The sequence below is a fragment of the Gallinula chloropus genome (genome assembly GCF_964237585.1).
Source record: "Gallinula chloropus genome assembly, chromosome: 2".
NCBI classification, from domain to species: Eukaryota; Metazoa; Chordata; class Aves; order Gruiformes; family Rallidae; genus Gallinula; species Gallinula chloropus.
This window is the reverse complement of record NC_140086.1, coordinates 3,965,254-3,985,864: the sequence shown is the minus strand read 5'-3', so window position 1 is coordinate 3,985,864 and position 20,611 is coordinate 3,965,254. Positions and strand designations below refer to the sequence as shown.

Sequence of the window (20,611 nt, the reverse complement as noted above, 5' to 3'; positions counted from 1 at the left end):
TAGCTGATTTTTTAACTGTTTTTTTTTTTTATAGTGAGAAACATTTTTGTTCAAAAGATGTAGCTTTTCATGAAGAATAAAAACCATATCATTTTGGGAAAATCTCTTCAATACTTCCTATGACATTTTAATTAAAACCATTTTTGAAATGCTTTATTTACTGGAGGAAAACTGCGTTTATAGTACATGACACATTTAAAGAAGAATTTAAATGGCATTTTCAATCATGTTTTCAGCAGAAAATATTGTGGGTGAGAATGGAACAAAATCCCAAATGCTGGTTGCATTGAAACCTATGAAATGAAATGTAATGCAAAATTTGACATTTTTCATGAGATGCCTTGCTTGATTTTTTTAGCAGATTAAAGGTCTTTTCCTTTTAAAAAGTGGCAATATGTCTTAATGTTTATTTGTCCTGCTCTTTCACTAGTGTTTTTCATAAATAAATGTCATGTTCTATGCATATAGTGAGATCAAATAAGCATCTAATTGATGTGTTTGTAAATGGCACGTGTAATTGTGAAATTGCTTAGCTCAGATCTGTCAGAGCAAATTCTAAAGCAGCAGTGCACAGCATGAGAATCTGAGCTAGATTATTTTTAAAATGTACAAAAACAACAACAACAAAAAAAGAATCAGACAAAGCATGTTGACTTTCATGGTTTTAAAGGAGCAGAACTGGAGATCATGTTAAAAACACAAACAATAAAGATGAATTAACAGCTACATATCTTACATCACCCTACATACTCAAATTTGGAGACAAAGAAATAGCATTCCCCAGATATATGGGGGATATAATTAAAATCTGCAACATAAGGTAAAACAAGTCTTCAGTGAAGGGGGAAAAAAAATAAAGGAAGAAGTATTTGCACTTATACTAACACACAGTATAAAACTTAGCTTTTCTTTCATACAATTAGTGTTTGCTTGCTATAGCAGTTTTAACACAACGTGATCAGTAAAGCAGACATTGACGTAGGGCCTGAATGTGAAATGCTTTGAGAATCCATTCCACTTCACAGGGTGATCACAGGCTCTGCAAAAGCAAGAATAACTGATAAGTATTCACAGGATTCTCAGAGAATTGCTGATGTAAAGCTGCTACTGATGGAAGGGTGGGTACTCGAGACGGTCCCAAAACAAAGGTGGTTCCAATCTAAAGTAACTGTGGAACTGGAAGGGTAGGGAGGATGAGACTATAGATGAAACACATTTATAAAGAAAATACTGTGTATAGCCTGCTGTGGCAAGAAAATATTGTGTTCCCTTCAATGCCAGCAGTTCCCATATCTAGAGGATAGTTCAATTAGTTTTAAAATACATTTTCCTGAAAAGTGGACTAAGTATGGAAGCCAGAGTGTAACATTGATGCAGTTTGCAGGAAAGAATATATATATTTTATGTGTGTGTGTATATATATATTATTATTACATTAAAAATATATTATTCTGTTTTCCATTTTCCATGCAATGAAAAAGCATTAGACAATTTCTCTTGATAGCAAGGACTCACTATACCATGTATACACCTCTAAAACATAATAAGTATACACTATTTCTATAGACAGTTCATAAAAATACAGAGGCAGGTTTTAACAAAAAGGCATGTTTATCTCCAATTACTATAAAAAGAAGCCTCTTAGGAAAGACAGCAGCAGCCAGATAGCACCTCCAAGACAGACATCAGTACTGAGGACTTCGGAGTGCAGACAAATTGTATTTTTGCACTCACTACCCCATGAAGCAGGCCTGTGTGTTTGCAGCAAACATCACTATGAAAAACATTAAGCAGGTTTTTGTAGTGTTTGTGTTTATTCCACCATTACTTCCTTAGTGAATATTGTTTGTATAGAAAATCTGGTTAAACTTGGTGTCAAGGGAAATGAAAGGGATGGATAAGTAGTCTCTTATTATCATTGAACATATAACTGAGAACAGCATTTCCCCCCCTTTTTTTTGCTACAGGTGAAAGCCTTAGAAACACTTTTTGTTTTAATTGTTTGACTTTAAACCAACAAAATATCAAAATAGAGCAGACATCAGACACCCACCCTCCCTCAAAGCAGCAAAATACAAACCCAAACATGTATTGTTAACTATTATTAAATATTATATTATTAATAATTTATTATTAATAAATGTCAATTATTTATTAAAATTGTTCATGATAAAGCATTTAGAAAATCTTTTTTAATTGGATGTCCATTTTGTGCTGTTCTGCATATACAAAGCTTAGGAAGTTTCTTCCTTGCAGTCACATAAACACTACCAAGAACTAATAGAAATACTCTTCTCTAATGAGAAAGGGTATCCTTCTGAAGATGACATTTATCTCAGCTAATTTAAGGTGTAAGTTATACCCATATGAATATAATGGCTCCCAGGCTCCAGGCTTCTATTAAAGTAATTACAGATCTAATCAATGTAGCCAATGGATTTTTAGGGTGGGGGTCATTTGAATAAAGACGTCAGCTTTGGAATCATCAAAAAACTGGCTGTTATTGACTAGCATTAATTACAAAGGGATCTTCAGGATGACTTTCTCAGATACAGAAATGTACACCACGGACACCTAAATTTAGCTGTACAAACTCAGCAACAGAAATCCTTCTAACATCACATCCTGTCGGTGGAAGGCTCTGGAAAGGGGATGGGCACCACTGATTGTATAAAGTTTTCATCCACTTTGGAACCATTGTCACTTTCCTATTCATTTATTATTTTATGAATTTTACTTTTATTTTCAAAGAGAACAGGCCGTAAGTGGAGGGAAAACTACCTGAAAAGGAAGGAAAATTTCTATAGGTGCCAATTACCAATATGTTCACTCCCTATGCAAGTCACAAAATGGATGAGGTAGGAATCTGGAAATTATTCAGTCAAACCCCAAGTCAGATCAGAGTCAGCTGAAACAGGGTGATAAGGGATGTTTGAGTTGAATTTTTAATATCTCCAAGACTGGAGACTCCACAGCTTTTCTGGGCAACCTGTTTCTGTGTTTGACAACTCTTACAGTAAAACAAACAAACAAAAAAAGCATTTTCTTACATTTAAAGAAATTTTCATATAGAATCATAGAATGTGTTAGGTTGGAAGGGACATTTAAAGGTCCTCTAGTCCAGCTCCCCTGCAGTAAGCAGGGAAATCTTCACTAGATCTGGTTGCTCAGAGCCCCATCAAGCCTGACCTTGAGTATTTCCAGGTATGAGGCCTCCACTACCTCTCTGGACAATCTGTTCCAGGGATCTACCACCTTCATAGTGAAGATTTTATTGTTAATATCCAAACTAAATCTACCTTTTTCTACTTCAAAAACATTACCCCTCATCCTATTGCTATACGCCCTCGTGAACAGTTCTTCCCCAGCTTTCTTATAGGCACAGTTTGTGCTGAGAAGAGTCTGGCTCCATCTTCTTCATGGTATTTATACAGAAGGATAAGATCCTCTTGAGCCTTCCCTTCCTGAGGCTGCAGTCCCAGCTCTCTCAGCCCTCTCTGTATTTCAGATACTCCTGTCCCTTAATCATCTTCATGGCCTTTGCTGGACTCATTCCAGTATGTTCATGCCTGTCTTTCATCCTGGGGAGCCCAGCACCGGACATAGCATTCCAAATGTTTCTCACCAGTGCCAAGCAGATTGGAAGGATCACCTCCCTCCACCTCCTTGCAATGTTTTGCCTAAGCTGTGTGTATAGCATCACAGAACTGCCACATGGCTGTCTGGATTTCTTAACACTGTCCTCAGTGTGGTCTTGTTCAAGCCAATCCATCAATGGTTCACAATGCAAATGAAATGAATCAGTAAACAGCAAATTCAAGTCAGTCACTCACAGATGCCTGACTTTAAGCTGGCCACACTCCTTCATGAATAGTCTGTGGAGGTGTGTGTATATAAGCAGGTATGTACATGTATGCATATATATGTGAGTGAGCAAGTGAGAAAACTTATGTGGAGGCACACATGTCTGTGTACAGGAGAAAAAGAACACAGTCTAATCAGATCCTGTGGACTTTGGACAGGCTTTTCCTCCAAAGACTAGGATGAAGGGCACCATATGTTTGACATGAAAGCAAACCCTACTACCAGCACAGGCCATTACTCTTGGCAGGCTCTGCAGCTACTGGGGATTATGAATCTTGATTTGCAGGCAGGGAAAATATTCGACTTGCAAAAGCCATTTAAATTAGAAATAGATAATCTACAGACTTGGCTCTCGAGTGTAACAAGAAAGATTCTCCAGACACAATGTAAGTAAAAGATATATTGGGACAACAACCTCTGGTTTGGCTGAGGATAAAAATGAGTTATTTTAAGTTACTGAAAAAGAGTTTGAATTCTGTTATACTCTTAGATTTTGATTAAAGAGGGTTTTTTACTATTTGCTGTAGTAATAGAGAAGGACCTGGGGGTTCTGGCGGATGAGAAGCTTAACATGAGCCAGCAGTGTGCTCTTGCAGCTCAGAAGGCTGAAGGGAACCTGGGAGCCATTAGAAGTGGGGTGACCAGAAAGGACAGGGAGGTGATTGTCCCTCTTTGCTCTGCCCTCATGAGGTCCCAGCTGGAGTACAGGGTCCAGAGTGGGGCCCCAAATACATAAAAGATGTGGAACTGTTGGAGAGGGTTCAGAAGAGACCACAAAGATGATTAGAGGGCTGGAGCACCTCCCCTATGAAGAGAGGCTGAGGGAGCTGAGCTTGTTCAGCCTAGAGGCTGTGGGGGGACCTCATTGCAGCCTTCCAGTACCTGAAGGGAACATATAAACAGGAGAGGAATCAACTTTTTAAAAGGGCAGACAATGGCAGGACAAGGGGAATGGATTAAAGCTAAAGGAGGGAAGGTTTAGATTAGATATTAGGGGGAAGTTTTTTACAGAGAGGGTGGTAAAGTGCTGGAACATGCAGCCCAGATTGGTGGTGGATGCCCCATCCCTGGAGCTGTTCAAGGCCCTGGGTAACCTTGTGTAGATCCAGGCCTGGAGGTTGATGGCCCCACCTGTGGCAGGGGGGGTGGAACTCTATGAACCTTGGGGTCCCTTCCAACCCAGACCATTCTATGGTTCTGTGATTCTAATGATTTCCAGGGATGGGGCCTCCACTATACCTCTCTGGGCAGCCTCTCCCAGCAATCTACCACCCTCATATTGAAGAACATTTTTCCTAATATCCAACCTAAATCTTCCCTTTTCCAGTTTAATACCATTACCCCTCATCCTATCACTCCATGCCCTCTTCCTTGGCTTCCTTATAGGCACCTTTCAGGTGTTGGAAGGCTGCTATAAAGTTGTTTCTATTGCCTTCACAGTCAACTGAAGTAATATTTATGAGGGAATATTTATCTTGATATTTTTTCATGCATGAAGAGAGAGGGCAAGAAAGGAAAGGGTGAATGAAAAAAGATTCTGTTGTTATCAGGCTGCTAAAATTACTTGTCTGTATAAGGTAACAGTCCTTTTTACTGAGAATTGCAAAAATAGAGTTTAAAGAGCTGCTCCAGTCATGTAGTTGCTTTAAGTTGCAATTGGAAACTGAACTATGGATCCATCCTAAAGCTCTCCACTTCAGAGAAGCATTTTCACCCATTTGTGGTTTACAGTGTAGGGTCTACTTCTTTATTTAGTCTCAGCTGTTCTGCCTGTGAAGAGAGCTAATCGTCCCAAAATCTAGTCTTGGGAAGATAAATTCTCCAGAATAATAAACCACTTTGATCCTACCTGCTGTTGTTGCAAATCAAGTGAGATCTCTGTCTTCTAAGTAAATGTGATTACACACATTGCACTAAGTAATTTCTGATGATATGAATTTTTACTTTTTTCAAATTTATATAGGCTTTAATGCTTTTTCATAGAGATTAACCTCAATGAACTTCTCTGTTGGAGAAGGCTCATCTAGATAAATTGTAGTACATTTATAATAGCAGTTGGACATTATATATGCAGAGATTTTTGGACAGCTGAATGGTTCCTTCAACATGGGAAACAACAGCATTCATTATAAGCTAACTGACATGACCAAAGGTCTGTGCAATTATCAGGTGGATGTCTGCATCACTGAAAGATGAGTCCCGATCTAAAGCTCACTAATTCCATGCAAACTCTCTCACTGGCTTTAGCTTTCCATCAGGGCTATATGGAAATTCTTACAGTTGCTCTGCAAAGTCACAGTCTACAAACCCACACATTTGAAATACATCTGATGGGTTGCCCAAAGGATGGAGTGTATAGGTCAGAACGAACAGATGGATTTTGGTACTGAGTACTGAAAACATTGACATGGAAAAAGCTTTTCAGAACTATTCACAGCCACCATCTCAACATGTCAAACTCACTCAGTGAGTGTGTGCATGCCAAAGCTGTACCCTCAGAAAGGAGTTGTTAGGTGTTCATTTAAATTTTGCCTTTTATGTTTAATCCTTTTTTGATTGTTTGTTTTGGAGTTTTTTGGGTTTTGTCAACTGTTTCAGTTCATGTTGTAATGAACCTCTTTTGAAGACATGTTCAATGCTTTCAGACTGAAACCTTCACATATGAACACCCACACTGATTAAGTCCATGTCCTGTCACAATATATTGTATTCATCTGCTGAAACTCTTTATATTGGTTGGTCTCTTCTCTCAGGTAACAAGTGATAGGATGAGAGGAAATGGTTTCAAATTACACTGGGGTAGATTTACATTAGATATCAGGAAGAATTTCTTTACTGAAAGGGTAGTCAAGTATTGGAACAGGCTGCCCAGGGACGTGGTGAAGTCACCATCCCTGGAGGTATTTAAAAGATGTGTAGATGTTGTGCTTGAGGACATGGTCTACAGGTGGACTAGGCAGGGTTAGGCTGTGGTTGGACTCGATGATCTCAAAGGTCTCTTCCAACCCAAGTGATTCTATGATTCTATGTTCCATGTTTTCTGTTTCTGAAAACCATCAAAAGAAAGTTGAAGAGAGGGTAGAAAACCTTTGTTTGTTTACATTTTTCTGCCTCTAGCCACTTGTAGTTGCTAATGCTCCTTTTTTCCCCAATGTGCCAGACAACTAGTTCTTGTAGCTACAGAATTATCTCAGATTTTCCAGACATGTATGGCAATGTTCTCCCTGTGCTAGCACCTAGAGAATCTCCCTCTCCTCCTTCACTGACCTCACTGTCTGCAAAGTTGTTCCTCTCACATATTCTCACACCTTTCTAACTGCAATTGCTTCTGGTGTTTTTTCCCCTTCTTAACTCTGTTATCCCAGAGGTGATGTCACTGTCACTGATTAGCTAGGCCTTGGTCAGGGATGGGTTCATATTGGAACCAGCTGGCATTGGTTCTACTGGACATCGGGGAAGCTTCTGGCAGCTTCTCACAGAAGTCACCCTTGTAGGCCTTCTGCTACCAAAACTTCTTCATGAAAACCCAACATAATGTGGTAGATATACTTTGCTTATTTGTTTGTGATTCAACAAATCACTGGCTTTGATCATCAACATCAAATTTACTCCCGAGTGAGATAATCTTCCTCTGCAGTGGGGTGCAATTCATGACCTAACACATTTGAACTGATTGTCTTCTGCCTGTAATGGTTGGGAATGGTTTCTGAGGTTCCATCTTCCCTTTCTGGTCACCTTGATGACAGTTTCAACCTAGGTCTGATATAATTATTATCAACATAAATTTTTAATGATGCGTTTTCAGGATTTAAAAAAAAAAAAAAACAAGAACAAAAAACCAAACCAAAACCCAGTCAAGATACTAAGAAAACCTGGGGTGTTTCCTGCTTCTTTGAACATGTAGCTGATCAGATACCAGATTAGACAAACTGCATTACTGGCATTGTGAACCTTCCAGACCTAAGTCACTTTCTGGGCCTCTGTTTAATGGTGGTACTGTGTGACCATGATGAGATTTTGCTTTCAGTAAAGTCTGTTTTTAATGAGTTATTCCTTTTTTGAATAGTCCTTCCCACTAATATTCCAGGAAAGCAAATGACACCCACTTTTCATTACAGCATTGTTTATACATTTCTCTCGTGCACCACTGCTCATAGCAGAAAAGCTGTGGTTCTTACTCAGTCACACTGGACATTTCTGCTTATACTGGAATTTTTACGACAACTTCTTGAAATAGGACAGACCTAATAACCCAAGAGTCTTCTGCCAGAAAGTATGAAATAGCAGGGTGATTATATACTCCATGCAATATTGCTTCATATTCACATAGTCATTTATTTCTCCTGTGCATTCTCTTAACTGCATCAATGGGTCCCAGCAACAACCTTTGATTCGACTTCATTGAAATAATTTCTTTTTTCAGTTTAGAAATATGCCCCAGTAGAAATCCTGATCCTTTGGAAGTTTAAAGGACTTCTAGCCCTCACATCAATGTCTTCTAACTTGGCAGCTACATATCACTGATGATACAGGAGAGGCAAATGTCAATGCAAGTAGATGGACATCTTTCGGGGACCACCACAAATACATAGATGCATCTCATGGATATTATGGATTTATCATAAAGGAAAACTAAATAAAGAAATTAGATGATACTGGGGAAAAAACAAAAAACCTCAAAAAACCCCACCACTGCTAAATCTGAAGTCCATACTACAGGCACTGTTTGACGGTCCAAGAAAGATGTAAACTCTTTAAACCAGCTCACTGGGATTTACTACACTAAAAGACATCCCAAACATTTTCCATCTTCATGCTAGAAGATTTGCATGTCACTAGTAGGAATTTACTCCCATGCCTTTCTATGTGTGACCTGTAAGGATTTGTCTTAGCAATACATTCCCTATCAGTGTCACGGTACATGGCAAAGTCTTAAAGAAATATGCAACTGATACGGTCGTAAGACCTCTGAAAAAGGTCTGCAGCAGTGTCAGAATCTTGACCTAGGAGCCTAAAGTTCTAAATGACATAATTACAGTGAGAAATAGAATAGGTGTTATCACATTTCAGGACTGAATATTGGTAACTAAGATCATGGAGAAAATACAACAATTGGAGATCATGACAAAATGCATTTCACAAAGATAGAATGTACAGGGCCTGGAAGGTGGTGAAAACTCTCTGAGAAAAGGTTGAGAAAGCAAGGAGATCCTTTCTGGACCACATGACTCAATGAGAGGGCCTTGCCCAGCCACACATCAGACTTTTATATGACAGCAGTAACACATGATGAATGAGATGGGCAAAGGGGAAGGGGAAGCAGTAATTTTGCCCAATGTCTTAAGAAAATGCTGTTATAGAACTAGCAAGACTGTGTGCATAACGATTTTTAAGTTATCTGATGATGAATATGTGCAACATCAGATAATGACATTGCAAGCTCGACTCTGATTAAATGGCGAGTGAATAGCAAATCTCAGCAGCATTGTCTTTTCACATTATATCAAGGGGAAAATCTCCTATTTATGAATGAACTGAGCTAATTTTTTTCCCTCGTGGCACACTGTGAATGGCAGAGTTGTGTATGATTGAAAAGTCATTACATAGTTCTTTAAGATGAAAATGTTTAATCCAAGACATTGTTCCTTTTCAACCTCCAGTAACTTCTTATTTGAGTCATACAGCTGATGTAAGCTCTGAATGCATTTTTCTGAGGTTGTGTGAGATGTAAAATTTACATTCTGACAAGTTCTTCCAGTAAGTTCTGTCAAAGGTCCCCAGGAGCTACATGAAGCACAAACTTACAAGCTACTATAATTCACCAAGTCTAAAAGACATTTTGCTAGCTTTCTCTCTGGCCAGTTATTGGGTTCATAGAGCTTGAAAACCTCCAACTGTTTTTCTGTATCTCCTGCTTTTGACAATCAACACCAATGTGACTGTAGATACATCACCACTATATATATATATATGGGCTATCCCCATTTGTGTTGCTCCACCCTAGGGTCCACCAAGTCACCCATGGAGTGCTATGGCAATGCTTCAATGAAAAGGTGAAATTGGTGAAGAGGTAGGAGATATGAAGATGTATCCAAAGCTGATATATATAAATAAGTAAACAAGCAATTCCATTCTTTGAACAAGGTGAGTTTAAAAGAACTCCTTCATGCCTGTACTAAAGCAAGTCAGGAGAAAGAAGGGACCAAACTCCCTTAACAATAAGACCTTGCTTCTTCTCAGGGTCACAACTTACAAAAGTTGCTCTCTCAGAAAAATACATATTGTTAATACTATCTTTATTGTAGAAACATTGTCATCCTACTTCCAAAACCAACACAGCCCTGTCACTTGGGATACCCTTCATAACATTCCAATAAACTAAAGAAACTTATCTGGAATCATATTCTTCAGAAGAATGAAATGCAGAAGAGTGAGGCTCAAGGTGCAGAAGGGTTATGACATCATTTTGTTGTCTTGAAGAAAAAAGGTTAAAAATGACAAGAATGCATGATGTAAACCTAAGTGACCTTATTCAGATGGCACTGAATGACCAAGAAAATAACATTGGTCTTTCTCCATCTGTGAGATCACTTTGCACTTTAAGCTGCATCAACTTTTCTCAGCTACAAGATGCAGTCTTTTTCTTGCATCTATCTCTTTATTTAAAAAAGAAAACAACAATTCAGAGGGCTTTGGGACTGGAGACATTGCTAGGTTAATAGCAAGAAATCCTGTTTCTCATGAGGAGGATGAAAAGGAGAACATAGCACAGAGATGCTTCGATTTGCCAGCGTTTCAGGACAGGATGTTTCTTCCTGTTGCCACTTGGAACAAAAAGGTGAATGATTTTGTTCATCCTTTTGCAAGTGGTATGGTTGTCAGGTAAAAGCCTCTAGCAGAGAACAGCAGGGACAGTGCTCCAACTGCACCTCTTTAATCAGACTTCTACCATAATGGAGGCAATTTGAAGATGTTATCTTAAAAGGCAGAGGCACCACCACTTACACAGCCTATTTTCCTCCCTTTTGCTTCACCTTCAGAGTGCTCCAAGGCACTCTGGGTTTCTTTTTAAATATGCTTTAACCCCAGTGTCCTCAGGTGGAAGCTAACATTTGAGCTAGTCAGTACACTTCTCCCTTCCTCGTACTTCACAGACAAATGACTAGAGTCCACTTTTGGCCACATCTCTTTTGGTTTGTGTAGTCACCATCTGTCTTTCCCTAGAAAGAAAGGGCTCCCAGACTCACATTTGACAACTGTTGTGTGGAGGGAGGAAGGTGAAAGAAAAGCAACTTTATGAATACGCTGAATTATTCTGGGAAGCACTCAGGATAACACTGAAATAAAACCCTGGCGAGATAAGACATCGTGTGCTGGAGAGTAATAGAGATTAGATAGCAGCCCTGACGAGTCATCAGTTTGCACCAACGTGGCAAATCTTGTATCCCTTTGGGAACATGTAGAATTACTGGCATTTGACTTTCAGCTTGGATTAACTATCAGGAAGAAAAATGCTGACTCAGGTTAAAATATGTCTGGTGCAGGAAAAGACAATTTCAAGGAGACGGATGCTTGAACACTAGAGTATGTAGCTAAGGCTGCCTAGCGTGCAAATCACTCAGTACCCATTCAGCATATCATTACTATTTCACCATCCCTGAGAATCTGCCAAGAGCCATGGGGAAATACCAGACTTTCACCTTGCAGCAGCATTTAACTACAGAGCAAGCAAATCAGAGCTATAAAAGGTGACAGAACCCCTTAAATTCTCATTCACGTGTTGGTGGAAATAGAGCTGATAAACCTTGAAACAGCCCACAGAAGGCACACAACACAGTTAGCATTAAACTCCTGCTATTTCAGCTAAGGGAGCAGGAGCTGTATGCTCCATGTTTTGCTTAAAGGTAAGTGGTGGAAGAATAACATGGTTTGTGCAAAACTAGAGAAAATGAGAGTTAAAAAGCTCACCTGTGAGGAAAAAAAATGTCCATACAGGTGTGCATTGCATAGCAGTGTTGCTGTTTTACACACTGATGGATATTTCCATACAGCAGCCCTTCATATTTAAATGCAATAAGTATGCACCCCAATTTATTTATATATATATATATATATTTCTTTTAAAAAGAGTATTTAACTATGAAAGGAACAGAACTGATTTTAATCAATGAGGACAGAGATACAACATATAAAACTACTAGTACCAGAACTGCAACTTACAATTAAGGACAGTACTGGGAATAAATTGCTGCGCAGAGAACCAATTAAAAAAGAACTAATAAATTCTATAGATGTAAATATAATGCATTTCTCACATCCATCTGAATACTGGCTGTTATTAACTCGGGGTGACGCTGTTTTTACATAGATACGTTGCCGTTACTCATACAGATGGTGTCAGGGCTGAAGCACTGAATGGAAGTGTGTTTCACATGGTTGCTTTGCTTAGGCTCTAGCAATAGTACTAGATTAATGCAAAAACTAATCCCATCAGAAAGGAGATATTTTACTAGACACTGGGGAGATGGAAGCAATTGTTCCCTGCATCAGAGGAAAGGCTTTTGGCAGGAAAACATGGATATGTCAGGGTATTCCTTCTTATATTTGTAGGTAACTTTGTATATCTTCTGGATACCTCTTCATTTAGCCAACTGAGTTGACTTTCCCTTCGATATCTCCCACCATCCTTCTGGTGTGGGTGTGAACTATTCTGTCTGTTGCAGGTTTTTCCCCTTTTCTACATCTCCAGGCAAACAGTATAGACAGCACTACGGATGAGGTTCTTTTCATCCCCAAAAAATGGCCATTTAACATGTCTGTACCTATACATTTAACCTGAAAGGGAGCACTAGTTCAGGTTTAGTTGTCTAACCTTCAGTGGAATTAATCCCACCCTGCTTGCTTTATGTATTATTTCTGAAAGAAATATTTTTGCATTATCTTATTCTGTTCACAAGTTTTAATGGTTTGCCTTGTACACTTTCTCTGGAAATAAATCTTCAGCAACCAGATAGACTAGTGTTGCAACCACTAGTACAAGAGCCAGTCTTCTTAAAGACATGCTAAGTGGTAACACTTGCTTTTTCTTTTTTTTGCCTCTTTTTTTGCCTCTTTTTTTTTTTAATGTACATGCAAATTTCTCCCATTTTCACATGGAAACAATATTATCCTAATTTCCTTGGGCACTATTACTTCAAATGTGCAGAAATATTACCTGTCATGCTAAATCCTACTGACATATAACAAAAGCTTCATAAATTCTTTAGTTTCTGCATGGATATGATTTCCATCCCGCTTTCCCCTTAATGTTCCTCACACACAGAAAAGCAAATCTTTTCTGCTAATATGTATGTTCTCGCACAATCCTCAGCAAAAAATGAATCACAGATTGAAGGGAAGAATGGTAAAATATATCAAAGAAAGTTCTCTAAGCAAACAATGTTGTCAGATGTCCCTGAGCAGGAAATAATCAGAGACTTGGAGAGTGCCTGAGGGACTATCCTATGTACATCGTCTGTTATTACTCTTCTCTGGGTGTCTGCTTATGGGTGCTGCTGGAGGCAGTAAACAGGTGAAACATTCCCTTTGTACCAGCAAGAGTGGGTGTCCCTACATCCTCAAAATCAGCTCAGTCAGATTTATCAGGGTGCTGCACCTATTTGACTCCTCTCTGTTTATTATCACTATCATGAACAATGTCACTAAAGGGATTATGTAGACTTCCAGAAGTATCTTCATTTTCTTTTGAAAAGAAACAGAAGTTTGTTGGGGAGAGAAGATAATCATGAGTAGTCACTGAAGAGCCAGATATACATTATATATTCTGTATTGTGCCTCTGCCTCCATTTATATGAATGGAAATTAAGATTTTGCTTACTCTTTAGCATGTAGTGTTATAAGGGATTAAGAGTCAAAACAAGGGAGATGAAGTATTTAAAGGCTCCAGGAGACACAAAGAGAACTTTGGGGTATCAAAGAAGCCTTTTTACAGCTAAAGTCTGTTAAACAAAAGGCAGAGGAAGAATAGAGATATCCATTTAGGTATTTTTAACAGATCTTCGATACCACAGTGACTGAGGTCTTTGACATGCTTAACATAAAAGTGAGAAACTAGTCTAGACAAAGTACAAGAGAGTAAACTGAAGGGAATTAGTATGAATTCATGGAATGGAAAGATATTTTTGAGTTCTCTTTAACTCTACGTCTCTAGAGTTATTTGAAAAGCAAAATAATATACTGCTGGGTCTTCTCCATCCAGCACAACTGAAATCGTCTAGACAATAACAATTAGCAATGAATTTTGGCACTACCCACTGCTTTTTTTCAGTATGATGTTACTAGATGTCATATTTAGTGTGACTGAGCAGAAGTCTACACATCCTCACGTGCACCAGGGAGGCGACCCTCTCTCCTCAGATAACAAAATTCACCCTTGACAAGAATGACAGTGGCATTGAAAAAGCAAATAAACAAGCAATGAAATAATAAATTTGTAATAGTTATGGCCAGTTCTCTGCTTTGTTTTTGTCATGCAGTTGGGAGGATCAGACTAATGTCAAATTACACTTTCCCAACTGTCTCTTTGGAGATCTTTTGCCTTCGCTGAACTCGATTCCTACTTGTTTGGAAGCTATAGATTCCTGCAGTATGACACCCCAGTCTGTCAGTTTGTGACATCTCAACACACACAATTCCTCTAGCTGTCTCTCCCCCCCACCCCCCCCCAATAATACTATATTGCAGCTGCATCTTGAAATAAACAACTCCTTCCTCCTCTGTAACAGATGGTGCTGTGTAACCCGGAGTACAGTCATATCTGTAGCAGCAGTAATGAAGTAGGAAAGCTGGGCAGATTGGGGTGGGAGGGATCACTCACACTCAGGAGACCACTTTGCCTGTTATTCCCAACAGTGAAGATGAAGGAGATGTGAATCATTATGAGAGGGATGGGAACACTCATTGATACATGTCAGGCTCTGTTTTAGACCAGCTTCATCTTCTTTTTTTCTTTGCTGAGGAAGAGTAAATATTTAAGAGGAAACGGTGATGCTACTTAAAAAGCACTTACCTAATTAAACCTCATATGCAGAAAATTCTATTCACTCAGAGATGCACTTTGTGATGCTCACCACCTAAGGCTATACCTCAGCCATATGGCACTTTAATAGATACTAGCAGAGGGAGCCCTTTTTATATTTTAACAGATGGGTGCATGCTAGATACTGGGGTTGAAGCAGAGGGGAGAATGAAAGAAAATGTAAGGAAAGAGAATCAAGGGAAAAAAAAGACTAAGTTCAAAGGATGAAATCCTATTGAACTCTTCCATTTCTGCTCAAAACAGCTGGAGGTCCTGTTTCTTTCCTAGAAGGAACTTCTCTTGTTTCCAAATCCTTGGACTCAGACTCGCTGATCACAAACCTTTTCACAGCAGAATAACTGTGTGAGGAACTGTCCCTACGGCAGAAATACCACTACTGATTTCAGAGTTTGCTAACCCAACCAATAGTTGCATGAGTTTAGGACTAAGATTCAAGTTTTAAAGAGGTTTTTTTTTTGCTGTACCTTCACCCCTCCAGGCTCATGTTCACACTGTATAATACAATCTCAACCAGTCTGGGCTGTATCAAAAAATGGCTAGAAAACCTCAGAAGAGAAAGTGTTGGATATTGTTGCAGATGAAATATGGTAAATATAGAGTACAAATAAAAGTCAGGAAAAAAGAGGCTTATTTGAAAATTAGCCATTTATTGGAATATTGAGCTTTCTGATAGGTCCAGATATGGCAGTTTTAATGGCAAGAATTGCATTCCCAGAATAAGACTAACAGCCAGAGTGACCGTAGGGGTAAAATAACATGTTTTCATTTACATTGTGGTTGCTATGTAGTTTAATTATTTCAAGATTTGAGTGGCTGCCATTCCCTCTTCTGGAGCAAGTATCAAGGATCTAAGAATACTGCGTCTTTGGTGCCTGAATGGAAATGGTATGTGATACCTGTGACCCGTTCCTATCTTTTTCTTACAGTACGTCCATAAAAACCATTCTTTTTATCATGCATTTGTTTTCTGCTTATCAGGGTAAGTTTAATTTGTCTCAAAAGGCCTGTGGGAACTTGGTGGCAACCTTTTGTCCTCCAAGCATTGACGGAGACCTCTTTTTAGGACAACGAGAAAGCACAGCATGCAGAGCTACTGGGTTTTGCACTGAACGAAAGGCATTTGAGGTTAGTAGCAGTGAGTTAGTAGCAGCATCCAACGTAGCACTCTACATAATTTGCTCTGCCAACACTACTCTACTGATTTTGGGGCTTTATTACCCAGGGTTATGTATCTACAGCAGCTCAGATATCCTTGCTGGAGTGATACACAACATGTAAATTATGCTATATGTGCTCTTGATAAAATACAGTGTGTATTATCTTGTTCTATATAAACTGTGAAACCACAAGATGATCGAACATTTATTTAAGCAGTAGGGTTGGTTTATTATTTGTTCCAACTCTGATGTCCATCTGTGTATCGTAACAAACAATGTCATGTGAATGTATTGTCAGAGCATTAATTCCTTTACTGAGAAACTCTCTTGTTATTTTAATCCTTCATCTGAATTCCTTGGGAAGAAAATTGTAATTAATGTAGGCTTCTTTTCATTATTATTCATTAATCTCTGTAATAGTTCAGCATTTTAAAAAGGCAAAGCTGTATGCTTTGAACAAAGCACAACTTTCATATTGGGTTCTACTAAACTTTAACTCCAAGAAATAATAAATATAAATGTAATAAAATGTATCTGCTTGTTTTAAATTTTATCTTCCATACTCTCTGTATATCTATGTCAGATTTAAATGCCTGTGTGGGAAAATTAGGTCTACTCATAACTGTCAACTTCCAAGTCTTTTAATGGGCCAAACAGGTCATGACAGACATTATCCTTAGATCATTCTCAGTTCTTATATTAAAATTACCTTTTATCTGATACATTAAATATTTTTGACTGGACTACCTCATTTATTTGTTTTGGTTTGCTTTATTTACTCCATTTGTGTCAGTGACTAATCTAGAGTTGCTCTGCCAATAAAAGTGAAAGAAAGTAGATTTAGATCAGATATTAGGAAGAAATATTTTACTATGAGGTTGGTAAGGCACTGGAAGATGTTACTCAGAGAAGCTATGAATGCCTTGACCCTGGAAGTGTTCAAGGCCAGGTTGGATGGAACTTTCAGCAACCCAATTTAGTGGAGGGCACACCCTGCCCATGACAGTGTGGAGTTTGGAAGAGATGGTCTTTAAGATCCCTTCCATTCTATGATTCTGTGATTTAAATATTCACGATTTTTCATGAGAAAACACCAGCTTCTGAAAGGGGTAGGACTACAATTTCCCCCCTTCCTTCACCTCACCCTGGATCCAATACTTCACTTGAGATCTGACTATTAATAACTGGAATAATCATTACCTTCTCCAGGTAAAAGGAAACACTGAAACATAATAAGCTGTTATATGCTTCCAGAATTTCCTAAATAATTGATGAAATAAAGGCAGAGATTGCATCGTTAAATTGTCATGAATCAACTGTACAGAGGGGTAGGATATCCCTAAATCCAGCATGGGACTAATGGAGACAAATAAGACAGTTTCAGCAACGCATTTACTTTTTTTACAGAATTTTTTTCATGTATCTTTTCTAGCTCATACAAAGTAGAAGGAAGAATTTCCAACCTGAGCTACAGAAAACAGTGATGAACCCTCTGTTAGAAATGGGAAATCAAGCATTATTGTGAGTATTGTACCATCTCTGAGGCTGATTTTAATACCGCTGTAAATACAGAGGGTCTGGTTTGTACTCTAGAAACATTTTATGCTTAATGTAATTCAGTTTATGGTCCCAATGCATTGCAAGAGTGGTGTAAAATGGCATTAAAGTTAATGAGAATCAGGTCTAGGGATTCTAATATTTGCTTTCTAGTGTGCTTGAAATTACTTCTGCTTTTTTACAACAATGTTTAAAAGTCAGCACAGACACATTATAAATTAAAAAATCCTGGGTCACATCCATCCATCCAACTGTCCACCCACCCATCCAAGGGAAATACAATGTAGACAATGTTTCAGAATCTAAGTCTTCACTGAATTACAAGCAGGATTAATTTGTCCTTTTAAAGGTAGATGTTGATACAGCACTTTCTCTAAATCCACGTCTTTCAACCATTTCAAATCAGCAACATTTTATTCAAAAGCCAAAGTATTTGTGTGCCTCATTTTACATTTCTTCTGTGAGTAAAAAAAATGAATTGAGGATAACAATGATAAACCTAAATAATGTATCACGAGCACATTTCAAAACGCTGACAGATAATATTTGCCCTTGCATGGAAAAAAAAATGCTTGGGGAAAAGAGAAACAGAGATTTCCTTCACCTTCAACTGTAATAACCTTTTTAATGACTTGTGAGCCATCTGATTGATTGTGATGAAAACTCCCTGTTTCTGCTTATATAAGGATTTTATTTATTATTGTGGTAGTTGACTTCCTATCTCCAGAACTGGTTGGAGCCCAAAGGAAGGTATTAAAAAAGAAATCCTAAATTTCTGATATTTCCTCATTGCCACAGTTATATTATAACAAATATACAGATCTCCCAGATACTTTCAGAGATGAATTTTGCAGAACTATTGTACTCCTATAAGGCTGAGGAGAAATAACAGAAATCCAGTAATACAAATGTATTGAGACCATTCTGCTGTTTGGAGGAATGAAAGTCTCTGTGACTACAAAAGAGTAGTTGCAACACACACAGATATTCTTTGCCTATATCGTTGCATTTTCTCACTAAAAATGAACATTTTTACATAAAGCAAAACAAACCAAAAATATTTCAAGTATATTTACTACCATACATGTTTTGACAGCGAAGAACAGCAAATAAACCTTCAATTAAACAAGGCATTTTGAATATATCTTGAAATACAATATGGTGAAGGAGATGTAGTAATCTTCACATATTCTGATAAATTCATTTTTCAAATTTCGTAGGTTTTTAAGGTTAGTAACTATAGGGCATAAAAATCCTGTTGAAGCAAAATTCTGCAGCATAGAATATTAATTTGGGATTACTGTAAATGTTAGAATATGTCACATGGAAATATCTGCACAGCTCCGTGCAAAAATTATATACTCCAGGGCTGAAGCATCTTCAATATAGTGGAAAAATGACACCCACACTATTTGGATGAGAAAGAAAAGCCTGTATGAAAAATATAGGCTGATGTCCAAAGTATAGTTCAGAAAACTATACAAAACTATAATATAAGCCCTCACACAAACCTGGAATAGATCTTTTGGAAATGCAAGCAATTCTTATACACTATATTAAAACCATTTCAAGCATTCAAAATACACCTTTTCTGAAGTTGGTGTAATTTGCTCCCCTCCAATATATGCTAATCAGCTTTGGAAATGCATAGTATGTTTATGCAACTTGGTGGCTTCTCTTTTTTTCAAGCTTCAGTTCAGGAAGACAGAAATTCCTGGTAATGGTTGATGCTTTTCTCTTTTTTAAAGTATTGCCAGTGGAAGAACCACTTTTCCTTCATAGAATCTGCTTCTAAACCGAATACAGTGATTTCCAAAATATGTAACCCCAACTTTTTAAGAATAAGACACTGTTTTGAATTAAGTTATCCCTTGAAGAATTCACAACTACATGGGCTACCCTCACAAACATCAACAGAGCATCACACTTTGACATATTAGTGAAATGTTATACAAAAGAAAAGCTAAATATTCCTTCACCAACACATCCATCTCCTTGCCATATGCCATTTGCTTTCTCATATTTGCATTTGAAAGCTTGCTACTATGTTGCCTTCATATCATATTTGAGTAAGATACTTCTGTAGAGACAGCTTGAAAGAGAAACATCTGTCATGGGCTCTCGTGTAACATGCTAGAAGTGGCTTTGAGAAGTTGACAGTTCATTTGGAGTTGAAAAGCATTTTTTTTCTATTTTAACTTACTTTTCTGCATTGCTTATGCTGTGTCATGAAGCCTTGATACTCCATATATTATTTTTACCTCATGGACAGTAAATATATACTACATCCTACCATGTATATGAGGCATGTCTGAACATAAATGAAAACTCACTGGTCTTACTGGCTGAAGAGAGGTCTTTCAATTGTTATATGTCTGAGGAATCAGAAATTCACAGAATGGTAGAGGTTGGAAGACACCTATAAAGCTCACCTAGTCCAAATCCAATGCTAGAGCAGGATCAGCTAGAGCAGGTTGCACAGGATCATGTCCAGGTGGGTTTTGAAGCTCTAGAGAACAAGAATGCCCAACTTATCTGGGAAGCCTGTTCCAGTGCTCTGCCACCCTCAAAGTGAACAAGCTGTTACTCACATTGAGGTGGAAGTTCCTGTATTCAAGTTTGTGTTCCCCATGTCCTGTCACTAGGTACCAGTGAAAACAGTCTGGCCCCCTCCTCCAGACAACTCAAGGTATCACTGGACTTCGTGCCCCAAGGGCACACTACTGGCTTATGGAGAGCTCGTTGTCCACCAGGACTCTCAGGTCTTTCTCTGCTGGCCTGCTTCCCAGCAGGTCAACCCCTGACCAGTACTGGTGCCTGGGGTTATTCCTTCCTGGGTGCAGGACCCTACAGTTAAATTTGTTGAGCTTCATTAGGTTCTTCTTTGCCCAATTCTCTAGTCTGTCAAGATCTCACTGAATGGCAGCACAGCTTT

The 20,611-nt window shown here is 38.3% G+C and overlaps 1 protein-coding gene across 1 annotated transcript in view; it reads right to left on the bottom strand.

The window, feature by feature from the left end:
• Positions 1-687: 687 nt before the first annotated feature.
• Positions 688-20,611, bottom strand: part of TSNARE1 (t-SNARE domain containing 1) — a 533,676-nt gene continuing 513,752 nt past the window's right edge. Inside the window, exon 13 of the mRNA XM_084259975.1 lies at positions 688-1,039. The gene's annotated coding sequence lies outside the window, so the exon portion shown is untranslated. The remainder of the gene's footprint in view (positions 1,040-20,611) is intronic.